Source organism: Chlorocebus sabaeus, chromosome 14 (assembly GCF_047675955.1).
Source record: "Chlorocebus sabaeus isolate Y175 chromosome 14, mChlSab1.0.hap1, whole genome shotgun sequence".
Classification (NCBI taxonomy): Eukaryota; Metazoa; Chordata; class Mammalia; order Primates; family Cercopithecidae; genus Chlorocebus; species Chlorocebus sabaeus.
In genome coordinates, this window is record NC_132917.1 from 61,519,692 (window position 1) to 61,534,943 (window position 15,252).

The 15,252-nt window shown below is 40.8% G+C and overlaps 1 long non-coding RNA gene across 1 annotated transcript in view; it reads right to left on the bottom strand.

The window, feature by feature from the left end:
* LOC103220189 (uncharacterized) overlaps window positions 1-15,020 on the bottom strand; it is a 145,891-nt gene extending 130,871 nt beyond the window's left edge. Inside the window, exons 1-2 of the long non-coding RNA XR_492276.3 lie at window positions 14,898-15,020; window positions 13,981-14,168 (exon numbers count right to left, since the gene is read on the bottom strand). This is a non-coding gene — a long non-coding RNA (uncharacterized lncRNA). The remainder of the gene's footprint in view (window positions 1-13,980; window positions 14,169-14,897) is intronic.
* Window positions 15,021-15,252: the final 232 nt, after the last annotated feature.

The window sequence follows — 15,252 nt, forward strand, 5'->3', positions numbered from 1 at the left end:
TTGTAGGACTTCTGTTCTGAAGAACACACTTCAAAAGACACTATACTAGACAATAAGCTCTTTGAGAGCCAAGACCTTACCATATCTATTTGTTCATATATTCCCTACAGAACTCCAAAGAATATTTTGGTTCTAGTAGGTATTCAATACACTTCAGCAAGCAGAGACTAAGTTGAAGGGATTCCAGGTACAAAAGTGAAAGGGCAGGAAAGCAGGGGTCATATTTAGGAACATTTATTCAGTGGGGCAATAAATGAGGAGGAGAAATCCTATAAACAATTATGTTCCAACAAATTAATTTACTCCTAGAAAGACAAAACCTACCAACAATTAACTCAAGAAGATATAAACAATTTGAATAGATCTATAACAAGTAAATACATTTAATTAATAATCAAAAAAAACCAATCACCAAGAAAATCCTGTGCCCAGATGGCTTCCCCACTGAATTCTAACAAATAAAGGTACAATAGGTACCATCAAGCCTGGGGATGGAGGAATGAGTACTTTACCCATCAGTAATGGACTGCTAAAGGTTAGAAGAGGAGAATGATACAGTCAGGGCAGGCCAAATTCCTCTTTCCAAACAGAGATGCTGCTGACCCGCCTGGATCACTGATACTCCTAAACTGGGCTGGGCCAGGTTGGTTCTGGATGTACTGGACACAGGTTCTGTGACTTGCACTGTTTGATCAGACATGGAATTTAAGGATGTGAAGTAGTCTCACAGTTCTGAGCAGGAATGTGGTATCAGAAATAGTCATAAATATCCTAAGTCCCCAGATCGCCAGCAACAGGGCCTTAATACCACCCACCTGTCTAGAAATTAGTCTGAAAGTAGGTTATGCTGGTATAAAGTGGGCAGCTACCTGTTGCTTCCGGAAATTGATGTCACTTTGGCTAAATCAGGCCAAGCTTGCTTTCATAATTTTTAGTAAGGAATCAAAGCTTCTCAGAAAAATGTGACCAAAGCTCATCTCAAACTATAGCCATAACCATCACCCAAAATTGTATTAAATATTACAAAATTCCCAAGTGAGTTTTCTCCCTATACCTCTCCTTTTTTTTGTTTTTTGATTGTTTGTTTGTTTGTTTGTTTTTTGAGACAGAGTTTCACTTAGGTTGCCCAGGCTGAAAGTGCAGTGGCATGATCTCAGCTCACTGCAACCTCTGCCTCCTGGGTTCATGCTATTCTCCTGCCTCAGCCTCCAGAGTCACTGGGACTACAGCTACTACACACACCACACACAGCTAATTTTTTTGTTTTGTTAGTAGATATGGGGTTTCACTATGTTGGCCAGACTGGTCTCGAACTCCTGACCTTGTGATCCACTCACCTCAGCCTCCCAAAGTGCTAGGATTACAGGCATGAGCCACGGCGCCTGGCCTCCATTTTTAATACTATAGGAATATTGATTAAAATATGAACAGAGATACTTTGTGTCACAAAATATCTTCTGCACATTGTCTGACTTCTATTCAATATATTATCACCGTTTGTATGTCAATTCCTGATCTTCAGTAAAACAGGAATGTGACCTCGGATACTGAGCCGGCTTACTATGAGGCCTTCAATGAATATCAGTATGACTTTTCTTTCACGTTCTTCTCACTTCTGTCTTTCTGTTCGGCAATCTCTGTGGCCAACATAATGTTTCATTTCCCTTACTATCGGAATTCATTCATTTGCCAAATATTTATTGATCATTTTCTTTTTTTTTTTTTTTTTTTTTTGAGACGGAGTCCTGCTCTGTTGCCAGGCTAGAGTGCAGTGGCATGATCTTGGCTCACTGCAACCTCCGTCTCCTGGGTTCAAGCAATTCTTCTGCCTCAGCCTCCTGAGGAGTTGGGATTACAGGCACATACCATCATGCCTAGCCAATTTTTTTGTACTTTTAGTAGAGATGGGGTTTCACCATGTTGGTCACCATGCTGGTCTCGAACTCCTGACCTCAGGTAATCTGCCCGCCTTGGCCTCCCAAAGTGCTGGGATTACAGGCATGAGTCACCACGCCCGGCCTATTGATCATTTTCTATGCTCCAAATGCTGACCTAGGCTCTGGGGATTGGGCAGTAAACAAAGTCCTGCCCTCATGGAACCTATGTTCTAGAGAAGGAGACAGATAATGAGCAAATAGATATGTAATAGTGGCAGTAGATGCTTTGTAGAAAAAGAGTCAAGGGCTAGAGAGTGATAGCGCTGCTACTTTAGATAGGGTGGCGAGGCAACCAGGTTTCTCAGAAGCCATCACATTTTATTAAAGACCTGAAAGCAAGAAGAAGCTTTGCAAATATCTAGGGCAGGGGTGTTCTGGACAGAGGGAACCACAAGTACAAAGACTGTGAGATGTGAATGTGCTTCAGGTATGAAAAAAAAGTAAGGAAGCCAGAATGCAGCTCAATATACCAGGGGTGCCTAGTGGGAGATAAGGTTGGAGGAAAGGTGGGTGCTATGATCTGAACATTTGTGTCCCCTACCCCCTAAATTCATATGTTAAATCCTAACCCCTAAGTTGCTGGTATTAGGAAATGAGGCTTTTGAGGGCTAGAAAGGTATAGTTACTGTTTTTTTTTTTTTTTTTTTTTTTTTTTTTTTAACAACAGTGATATCATATTGTCAGCTTCTCTCACTTACCTAAATAGCAAATTTTAGGTTTTTTTTAAAAATTAAACTTTTGCTGGGCTTGGTGGTGCACACCTCTAGTCTCAACTGCTTGGGAGCCTGAGGCAGGAGCATCACTTGAGCCCAGGAATTCCAGACTGGCAACATAGTGAGACCTTGTTTCTTTTTTTTCCTTTTTTCTTTTTTTTTCTTTTTTTTTTTGAGACAGAGTTTCGCTCTTGTTGCCCAGGCTGGAACGCAATAGCGCGATCTCGGCTCACTGCAACCTCCACCTCCAGGGTTCAAGTGATTCTCCAGCCTCGGCCTCTGGAGTAGCTGGGATTACAGGCTCACACCATCATGCCCAACTAATTTTTGTATTTTTAGTAGAGACTGGGTTTTACCAGGTTGGCCAGGCTGGTCTCGAACTCCTGACCTCAGGTGACCCACCCGACTCAGCCTCTCAAAGTGCTGGGATTACAGGCATGAGCCACTGCACCTGGCCATTTTTTGTTTGTTTTGTTTTGTTTTGATACAGAGTCTCGCTCTGTCACCCAGGCTAGATTGCAATGGCACAATCTCTGCTCACTGCAACCTCCGTCTCCTGGGTTCAAGTGATTCTCCTGCCTCAGCCTCCCGAGTAGCTGGGATTACAGGCACCCGCTACTATGCCCAGCTAATTTTTGTATTTTTAGTAGAGACAGGGTTTCACCATGTTGGCCAGGCTGGTTTTGAACTCCTTACCTCAAATGATCCACCCACCTTGGCCTCCCAAAGTGTTGGGATTACAGGTATGAGCCACTGTGCCCGGCCAAGACCTTATTTAAAATAAATAAATAAATAAATAAATAAATAAATAAATAAATAAACTTTTAATTTTGAGATCATTGTAGATTCATATGGTGTTCTAAAAAATAATTCAGAGATCCTATGTACCTTTTACCTAGTCTCCCCAAGTGTTAATATCTTGCAAAATTAAACTATAGTATCACAACCAGGATACTGACATTGATATAGAATATTTCCATCACCACGAGGATCCCTCACGTTGCCTTTTTATAGCTACACCCACTTTAGTAGGCTTGAGCCCGGGAGGCAGAGGTTGTAGTGAGCCGAGATCACACTGCTGAACTCCAGCCTCGGCGAGAGAGCAAGAACCTGTCTCAAAAAGAGAAAAAAAAAGAAAAAAAAAGGAGGGGTATTAGGGAGCTTGTTAGCCCCTCTCCCCTGCCACTATGTGAGGACACACAAAGGCATCATTAATGAAAAATGAGCCCTCACCAGATTCCTAATCTGCTGGTGCCTTAATTTTGGACTTCCCAGCCTCCAGAACTGTGGACAATGAATATCTGTTGTTTATAAATTACCCAGTCTAAGGTATTTTGTTATAGCAACCCAAATGACTAAGACAATGCATAAAGCTGCTATAAACATTTGTGTCTAGGGTTTAGGGTGGATGCTCAGTTTTCATTTCTCTGACATAAATGCCTAGGAGTGCTATTGCTGTGTCCTGTGGTAGTTGCATGTTTCATTTTTCAAGAAACTGCCAAAGTGTTTTTCCAAAGTGGCTGTACCATTTTACATTTGTGGCATCATGTATGAGTGATATATTTTCTCTACATCCTTGTCAGCATTGGTATTGTCTTGTCACTATTTTTTAAATTTTAGCCATTCTGTTATGTGTATGTAGTGATATCTCTTTGTAGTTTTTGTTTTCTTTATTCTTTAAGAGACAGAGTTTTGCTCTGTCACCTAGGCTGGAGTACAGTGATGTGAGAGTTCTTTATATAGTCAAGACACTAGTACTTTGTTGAATATGTAGTTTGCAAATATTTTTTTCCAGTCTGTAACTTGCCTTTCCATCTTCTCTAAGGAGTTTTTTTGCAGAGCAAAAGCTTTACATTTTAATGAAGTCCCACTTACCAATTTTTCCTTTTATAGGTTGGCTTTAGAAAGCTAGGCTGGGCATGGTGGCTCAGGCCTGTAATCCCAGCACTTCAGGAGGTCAAGTCACTCCAGCCTGGGCAACAGAGCAAGATCCTATCTTAAAATGAAGAAAAACAAAAAACAAAAGATTCTTTACCTCACTTTTGATTTTTAAATTTTTATTTATTTATTATTTTTGAGACAGAGTCTCCTCTGTCACCCAGGTTGGAGTGCAGTGACGTGATCTTGGTGCACTGCAGCCTTGACCTCCTGGGCTCAGGCAATCCTCCCACTTCAGCCACCCCAGTAGCTGGGACTACAGGCACATGTCACCATGCCTGGATAATTTTTGTATTTTTTATAGAGACTGGGTTTCATCACGTTGTCCAGGCTGGTCTTGAACTCCTGGGTCCGTGTTATCTACCCTCTGGCCTCCCAAAGTGCTGAGATGACATGCACGAGCCACTGTGCCCAGCCCTCACCTTAGATCTTGCACATTTTCTCCTAATAATTTTTCCTAAAAAGTTTTACTGGTTTATGCCTTGCATTTAAGTCCATGGTCCATTTTAATTTTTGTATATTGTGTAAGGTGTGAGACTCAGGTTCATTATTTTGCCTTTGAATGTTCAATTTACTCCAGGACCATTGGTTGAAAATGCTGTCTTTTCTCCATTGAATTTTTTTGCATATTTGTCAAAATTTAGATAGGTATATTGTGTGTGTCTATTTCTGGGTTCTTCTATTCTATTCTATTCTATTCTATTCTATTCTATTCTATTCTATTCTATTCTATTCTATTCATCTATATCTCCATCCCTCTGCCAATGCCACATGGTATTGATTGCTGTAGCTATATAATTAAATCTTGAAATTGAGTAGACTGATTCTTCCCACCTTATTTTTCTTCTCCAGAATAATTTTGGCTATTCTAGGTCCTTTGCATTTCAATCTAAATTTTAAAATAATCTTGTCTATCTACAGAAAATCTTACTAGAATTTTGATAGGATTTGCATTAAACTTGTATATCAATTTGGGTGAGAACTGACATCTTTACTAAGCTGAGTCTTCCAACCTAGAAACACAGTACATTTCTCCATTGATTTAGATCTTCTTGATTTCTTTCATCAGCATTTTGAAGTCTTCATCATACAAGTCTTCTATATGTTTTGTAGACTTACACCTAAGTATTTCATTTTTTTGGTGGATAATCATAATTTTTTGCTTTTTTTTTTTTTTGAGATGGAGTTTCACTTTTGTTGCCCAGGCTGGAGTGCACTGGCACGATCTCGGCTCACTGCAACTTCTGCCTCCCAGGTTCAAGCAATTCTCCTGCCTCAGCCTCCTGAGTAGCTGGGATTACAGGTGCGCACCACCATGCCTGGCTAATTTTTGTATTTTTAGTGAAGACAGTGTTTCACCATGTTGGCCAGGCTGGTCTCGAACCCCTGACCTCAGGTGATCTGCCCACCTAGGTCTCCCAAAGTGTTAGGATTACAGATGTGAGCCACTGTGCTAGGCCATAAATCATTTTTAATTTTAGTGTTCACATGTTTATTGCCAGCATATAGAAATGCAATTGATTTTTGTGTTTATCTTATATTCTATAATCTTGCTGAACATACTTATTACTTCTAGGAGGGTTTTTTTTTTTTTTTTTTTTTTTTTTCTGTAGAGTCCTTGGGATTTTCTATGTAGACAATCATGTCATCTGCAAATAGGAACAGTTTTATTTCATCCCTTCCAATCTGTATGTTTTCTTTCCTTGCTTATTGCATTGGCTAGGACTTCCAGCACTATGTTGAATGAGAGTGATGAGACTGAACAACCTTGCCTTGTTCACGATAGTAGGGGAGAAACATTGTTTTTCACTATGAAGTATAATGTTAGTGGTAGGGATTTTTGTGATTAAGTTGAGGAAGTTCCCCTTTATTTGTAGTTATCTGACAGTTCTTATCATAAATGAATGCTGAATTTTTTCTAATGCATTTTCTACATTGATTGATATGATCATGTAATTTTTCTTCTTTGGGCTGTTTATATGGTGAATTATGTTGATTGATTTTTGAATATTAAACCAGCCTTGCATCCCTGGAATAAACCCCACTTGAATATTCTATTCCCTTTTTTACTAGAGATCCTGGCTGAGGCAATTAGTAAAGAAAAATAAAAGGTATCCACATTGTAAATGAAGAAATAAAACTATCTCTGTTCACAGATGACATGATCTTTTATATAGAAAATCCTAAGGAATACACTAAAAGTCTACTAGAAATAGAAACCCATTTCAGTGAGGTTGCAGAATATGCAATTGATATACAAAAATCAGTTGCAGTTTTGCAATGAACAATCCAAAAATGAAATTAAGAAGACAATTTCATTCACAATAGCATTAAAAAGAATAAAATACTTAGGGATAAATTTAACAAAAGAAGTGCAACTCATATGTTAATCACAGCACTATTCACAATAGCAAAGACATGGAATCAACCTAGGTGCCCATCAATGGTGGATTGAGGAAAGAAAATGTGGTACATATACACATGCAATACTATGCATCCATAAAAAAGAATGAAATAATGTCCTTTGCAGCAACATAGAGGCAGCTGGAGGTCATTATCTTAAGCGAATTAACACAGAAACGGAAAACCAAATACCACATGTTCTCGCTTTTAAGAGTTTGGCTCCCAGGTGGGCACAGTAGCTCAGGTCTGTAATCCCAGCACTTTGGGAGGCTGAGGTGGGCAGATCACTTGAGGCCAGGAGTTCAAGACCAGCCTACCCAACATCTCTACTAAAAATATAAAAATGAGCCAGGCGTGGTGGCAGGTGCCTGTAATCCCAGCTACTTGGGAGGCTGAGGCAGGAGAATCACTTGAACCTGGGAAGTGGAGGTGCAGTAAGCCGAGATCACGCCATTGCACTCCAGCCTGGGCAACAAGAGTGAAACTCCATCTCCAAAAAAAAAAAAAAAAAATAAGAGTTTAGCTCCCACTTTTTCATCCCTTGCACCCACCCTCCTCCCTGCTAGTAGTTCCTGGCACTTATTGTTCTCATCAATAGTCACCCATAGCATGGGTACCCATCGACATAAAGATAGGAACAGTAAGCACTGCAGACTACTAGAAAGGGGAAGAAGAGAGGGGGCAAGGGTTGGAAAACTACCTACTGGGTACTATGCTCACTATCTGGGTGATGGGATCAGTTGTACCCCAAACTTCAGCATCACGTAATATACTAATGTAACAAACCTGCACAGGAACATCCTGAACCTAAAATAAAGGTTGAAGTTAAAAAAAAAAAAAGTACAAAACCTATGCTCTGAAAACTACAAAACATCATTGAACAGAATTAATGGAGATCTACAGAAACAAACAAAAAAAAAATTCCATGTTCTTGGATTACAAGATTTAACATTGTTAAGAAGGCAACACTCTTGAAACTGATCTAGAGATCTAATGCAATTCCTACCAGAATCCCCACTGACTTCTTCCTAGAAATTGACAGATTTATTCCAAAATTCATATGGATTGCAAGGGACCCAGAATATTCGAATTAATCCTGAAAAAGGAGAATAAAACTTGAAACTCACAATTCTTGATTTCAAATTTACTACAAATCAGTAGTAATCAAAACAGTGTGATACTGGCACAAGGACAGACATACAGATGAATGGGACTGGAATTAACAGTCCAGAAATAAACGCTTACATCTGTAGTCAACTCTGTCGCCCAGGCTAGAGTGTAGTGGCTCAACCTCTGCTCACTGCAACCTCTGCCTCCTGGGTTTGTGCTTTCTCCTGCCTCAGCCTCCCGATTAGCTGGGACTACAGGTGCCCACCACCATGCCCTGCTAATTTCTGTATTTTTAGTAGAGATGGGTTTTGTCATGTTGGCTAGGCTGGTCTTGAACTCCTGACCTCAGGTGATCTGCTCTCCTCGGCTTCCTAAAGTGCTGGGGTTACAGATGTGAGCCATTGTGCCTGGTCAATATTCAGTTGATTTTGACAGGGTACCAAGACCATTCAGTGGGAAGGAATATTCTTTTCAACAAATAGTGCTGAGATGACTGGATAACTACAGGCAAAACAATTAAGTTGAACTCATCTCACACCATATACAAAAATTAACTTAAAAAGGATGAAAAGCCTAAAGGTAAGAGCTAAAATTATAAAATTCTTCAAAGAAAACAAGAAAACACAGGGATCTTCATGATCTTGGATTTGGCAAAGGGTTCTCAGATATGAGAACAAAAATATGAACAACAAAAGAAAAAATAGACAAATTGGACTTCAAAATAAAAAACTTTTTTTTTTTTTTTTTTTCTTTGAGACCAGGTCTCACTCTGTTGCCCAGGCTGGAGTACAGTGGTGTGATCTCGGTTCACTACAGCCTCGGCCTCCAGGGCTCAAGTGATGCTCCACCTCAGCCTTCCGAGTAGCTGGGACTACAGGCCCGCACCACTGCACCTGGCTAATTTTTCTATTTTTTTTGTAGAGATGGGGTTTTACCATGTTGCCTAGGCTGGTCTCAAACTCCTGGGCTTAAGCAATCCTCCCACCCTGGCCTCTCAAAGTGCTGGGATTACAGGCATGAGCCACCACGCCTGGCCAAAATAAAAAATTTTTGTGCTTTAAAGGACAGCACATGGATCTTATTGAAACATTCTTTTTTAGCTAGTTTCTTTGATAATGCTCCAGCAAGGAGGGTGGAGGCATGGGGCTGGTCAGCACGTTACTGCTGGCTGGGGGTAGAAGTCCAGTTGGGTGCTGTACTCTTCGGGCCTCCTTGGCCTCTGTTGGAGGTGCTCTTCATCACTTCTGGGTGGAGATGGGCGCTCCAGGTCTTCACTAAGCCTCCACGAATGTCTCCGTGACAGGGAGGGCCTCAGTCTGCTCCTGAGGTGGACCGCTCTGACATCACAGAGAGGTGTCGCCTCTACCTCATGACTTTCTGATTGGTTGTCAAAGTCCTGCCTCTTCACTAGGCTTCCTCTGGCACCACACTGGTGGTGGCAGGGTGGTGGTGGGTGGCACGGGGCACCTCATTATAGTCTGGCAAAGGTGGAAATCTAAGTTTCCCACTTGGCTTCCACTCAGGTGATGGGTTGCGGCCACAGTTTTTTCTGCCATGTTTGGCACAAGTGTAGAAGTTATTGTCTAAAGGTTTTCTGTCTTACTAGGCTTCTCTTTTTCAGGTCCTTTGGCTAAGGAGAGCAGGCTTCTGTGGGAGCTGCCAGCTTATTCAGCTCTAAGTGCAGTATAGATGAGACAGAAAGACGATCTAGAAGATGCACTGCTGTTCCTTAGGCCCTGAGTTTCCTAGCCAGTCTGCCTTCTCTCCACCTGTTAGAATCTTCATGTTTGTTTTCAAGTGGTAGATTCTTTTTTATTTATATTTATTTAAAAATTGAGACAGGGTCTCATGATATTGTCCAGGCTGGTCTCAAACTCCTGGGCTCTAGTTATCTTCCCCACCTCAGCTTCCCAAAGTGCTGGGATTACAGGCATGAACCATGGCTCCCAGCCCAAGTCACAGACCCTTAAAACCTGAAAAGATCTTGGAGATGATGGGTTTAATCATCTGCTTTTAGAGTAGGGGAAAATGAACCCAAAGTTACAAAATAGTTGCAATGTTGGGAGATTCCAGTGTTCAAGCTCTTTTCCCTACATCATGTTGCCTCAGTCAGATGGTTTTGTTTCATTTTATTACATGTGAACTCAAATTAATTGAGACTTTCCTCCAGATGCTCAAATTTAGGAAAAAAATTAGTATTAAATTTTGTCCAGTAAGCAATTAATCTTCATTTGTAAATTAAACTTAGGAATCATTTTTCAATTGCATAAGTTTGAATCAAAAACTTTTTAAATAAAAAGATATTGAACATCTACTTTATACAAAACAGAGGGCCAGTAGACTTTGTAAAATGGGCCAGGTTACCGACCCACAGGTAATGTTCCATCTTAGAAATCTGTGACATGCAAAAATGTCTCAGTTGTTTTTATTTAAAGACTAATTATTAACTTGATGCTGTTCTGTTGGGAAACTTGGCGTTTCTACATGGTGTTTTGTTTCTTCAATTTTCTACTAGAGTACTTGTCTTGTTTTAAATCTTTCATTGATGTATGACTCCACTGATACAACTGCCAATGGAAGGTATTCATTTTACTTATTTAAATAGTTGGGACACAACTGAGTTGTCCAAGAAGATTTTCTAAATTGCTTCATAAACATATTCAAAGGACTTATTTTTTTTCCTTCCCAAGTATTAGGCAGACACCAAATATAAAGCTATATTGCTTAGTGTGTCAAAACTCCATTCTGTAATTAGTAACTTGTTTTCCCACTTGCAAGTTAGAAAGGTCTTTTAAAAGGCACAAATTCTAACAGCTCTAGGTAGCATTTATTTTTGTCAAAATGACATTAAAACACCTTTTTCTTTTGACAAAAGACCATATTTGCCCATTATACAACAATCTGAAAATATTGACAAGCAAAAATGTTCTGAAAACATTTATAATTTCACCATTGGAGACTTAATAACTTGATGTATAGCTTTCCAGACCTTTTTCTAGGACATATGAAACATATTATATATGTAGATGAGTGTTTTAGTTGAAAAGACCCTCACTTTGCGCACTTTAACAGTATTTAGCACAGGCTCTGGGGCTCTTAGGCTTTTTGGGAAAAAGGAAGCATTATTAAACATAAAATTATTTTTTGGGTTTGTGTTATTGTTTTTTAATAATGTTAACATTTTAGATCTATGTAGGAGTAAGCTTTTAGACTATATTCATTTTATACTATTCTACTTTGGGAGAAACAGGCTTTCAACCACAGGAAACAGTTCTGACAACTAGTTGAGGATAAGAATGAAAGCAGGTGGTAGAGTGAGACTGGTTTTTAAAGTAGTCATTGCTTAGGATTATTTCTTGGCTATTTACCATGTATAAGCACTAATATTTTATTCTATTAGCTATGATCAAGAAGTTAAGTGCTTCTTAAGCCCTCCAAGGATTTTCTTTTTTAAAAAATAGTATTTATTTACCTGATTATTAAAAAATGCTAATCGTAGAGAATGTGAAAAAGTGTTGAAGTATAAAGAAAATTTAAGTGGCCCATAATCCTACTATTGAGCAATAACCACAATTAACATTTTGATGTAGTTGTTTATAGTCTCTTATCTATGCTATGTTACTATTGTTGATTTAGATTAGGTTTTCCAATTTCGTCATTATATATGCCACTGCAGTGAATATCTTTTATATATACATATTGGTTGAAATTTTTTGAGACTGAGTCTCTTGCCCAGACTCTGTTGCCCAGGCTGGAGTACAGTGGTGTGATCTTCGCTCACTGCAACCTCCGCCTCCCGGGTCCAAGTGTTTCTCCTTTCTCAGTCTCCCAAGTAGCTGGGACTACAGGTGCCTGCCACCACACGAGCTAATTTTTGTATATTTAGTGGAGAGGGGGTTTTGCCATGCTGGCCAGGCTGGTCTTGAACTCCTGACCTCAAGTGATTTGCCTGCCTTGGCCTCCCAAAATGCTGGGATTACAGGTGTGAGACACCATGCCTGGCCTTGGTTAAATTTTTTACATTTTAAGTTTTTCTTATTTTTGAGATGAGGTCTCACTCTATCACCCAGGCTGGAGTGCAGTGGTGCAATCTCCACTTACTGCAACCTCAGCCTCCCAGGTTCAAGTGATCCTCCCACCTCAGCCTCCCAAGTAGCTTGAACCATAGGCACACGCTACCAAATCTGGCTAATTTTTTGTGTTTTTGGTAGAGACGGGGTTTTGCCATGTTGCCCAGGCTGGTCTCAAACTCCTGGGTTCAGGTCATCCTCCTGCCTCAGCCTCCCAAAGTGCTGGAAGACCAATCGTAGAGAATGATTACAGGCATGAACCACTGCGCCTGGCCAAGAAAATATTTTCTAGGAAAACACAAGGTTGTGCAGAATTCCTAACAGTGAAATCCAATCAGTCACATCCTATTTTGAGGACTGTGGAGTTTATTATTATAAGAGGGGCTGTTAAATTGACCGACAGAAACATACGTGTATTGGGCCGGGGTGGCAACTAGCATCAGTTTAACCATTCTATGAAAGCCAGTTTACCACTTGTGAGAAAAACTGAGTTATACTGTATCCTGTTTCTACATATGTGTGGACAATCATGATTGTTCAGAATACCAATTTTATGAATTTTTGATTCACAAAATTTCATTAAAGCCTTAAATTCAAGATGTTTCTGAAACTGGTAAAACTTCAAAGTGGAACATTATAAAATGAAACAGTCGTCAGTATACTGTCTTTAAACAGTCAAACACAGCCTTGGTATAATTGAAAATAAAAACTTCTAAGTTCTGCTGCACAGCTTGTAATCACCATCCTTAGTACCATACATAGTATATTATACAATCCTTAGTACCACACATAGTATATTATACATATGAAAGGTGACTTTTGTGCATACCCAATAGCAAAAGTGTCTGATCCGTTCAGTGCCCTGCACTTTGAAGATGTTTTTGTTAGATAGGTGTGGTATCACACACTTCCAATGTTGTTTCCAATTCTGTGTATGCTTGGTTGATTTCCAAGACAGACTTTCATGACCCTAACCCATGGTAGCTTCCTGCTTGATATTTATATACATCTGTACTGAAGTTTGGAAAGGTCACTTGAATAAACAATGCTTGACAGTTGTGTCACCAACCTTTCAATATGTATGTTAATTATAAATAAAGGCATATCTTCATACATAAACTTTCTTTTTGAGACAGTCTTACTCTCTTGCCCAGGATGGACTGCAGTGGTACAATCTCAGCTCACTGCAACCTCTGCCTCCCAGGTTCAAGCAATTCTTATGCCTCAGCCTCCCGAGTAACTGGGATTACAGGCATGTGCCACTATGACCAGCTAATTTTTGTATTTTTTGTAGAAATGGGGTTTCACCATGTTGGCCAGGCTGGTCTTGAACTCCTAGCCTCAGGTGATCCACTTGCCTCAGCTTCCCAAAGTGCTGGGATTACCGGCGTGAGCCACTGCACCCAGCCTTTACACTTTCATGTATGAAATCATAATGTGGTTTATTTGACGAGTTTTATAACATCACTCATTCTGCATGATTGAAAAAAACCAACTTAACTGGGTTATAAGTTACATTAAATGTACCCATTTTAACTATACAGTTTGACACACTTAGATAAATGTACACACCTGCATTCTGTATGCTTTGGGGGAGACAGGTGACCTGAGTTCAATCCTAAACTGATAGTTTACTAATCATGTGACCTTGGGCAAATTACCTTAACTTCTGAAAGCCCAGGTAAAAATCCCACTTGATAATAAAATCGAGTCCAGGATAATAAAATAAAAATCAAGTGGGAGTACTTTTCACTCTGTAACCAACTACTGCTGAATTATTCTTGCCCTTTTTTTTGGACAGAGTCTCACCTTGTCACCCAGGCTGGAGTGCAGTGTTGTGATCTCTCCTGGGCTCAAGCGATCCTCCCGTCTCAGCCTCCGAAGTAGCTGGGATTACAGGCGGCACCACCACGCCCAGCTTGAGATAGCTTCTGTAATTATTCTAGCACAATGCTAAGCACTTGCAGCAGGTGAGTGGTTTGTTTCCTTTAAACTCCCTAGAAGAAAAGTGAATGCAAGGCTCTTCAGTTTTGGAGAACACAGGCAAACAACTGTATGTGCTAAATCACCTGACTTCATTTTGATCACAAGGGCTTCCACCAGCCAATGAATACTTGCTATGAATGCTACCCGATGTCGGGCCTAAGGAAAATCAGACAGTGGTTTCATGTCATTTTTTTTTTTTTGATCACGTCTGATATATTTCATTGGAGCTTTTCCCCCCAATACCCAGAGATACCCAAAGAGAACTCTGAAAACACCAATACCCCAATTTCCTGCTTTGTGCCTGCATTTCTCTAAATATTTCCATCTGAACTTGGTTTGCGAGTATGAGGTCAGATGTCTACTGTAATTACCAGGAATCCTGAGGACTGTAATTAAAAGGCAGTTTGAAATGACTGACACTTTGATGATGATTCTAGCCATTTCTATTTTCTGACAACGAATCTTCCTCAAGAAATTTTAGTGCCCCGTCATGCCCTTGCTCCCCAATTTTTCTTCGGTTAGGCACTCAGTAATTCAGCAGCATTCTTTTCTTTCCACAATTCATCTCCCTACTCCCCTTCTCATCACTTGGGTCCGGCCGGTGAGCCAGGAGGAAGAAACCCAAAGGGATTTTCAGCGTCTGCACCCCACAACAGGTCTCACCGCAAAGACTACAGGGGAGAAGGTAACTCAACCCCCGTCCCTGGACGGGGCCCTTATGGGAAAGAACCCGTGTTTACTTCGGGCCATTCTATGCGGCATCCACGAGGTCTGTGGGCCAGCGGCAGGGCGCGCCCCTCTCCCCCAAAAAAGAGGAGAGGCAGGAGGAAGAGGAAGTGGCCACACAGGCCGAGGCCTTGTGAAGCCTCAGTACGGGGCTTGGTCAAGTCCTAGGGGGCGTGGCCTCAGAAACGAAAGCCAAGGGCCGGGCTGAGGCGCAGGAACCAGGGGGTGCCTCGTGGCGGGAGGAGACTCATGGGGGCGGGGTCCAAGGGAGACAGGGCAGGGCGGGGCGGGGCGGGGCCGCGGCCAGAGAAAGCACCTCCTGGTTTCCCTTGAGAGGGTCACCTGCCTGTAAGTCCCCCGCGCTTCCCT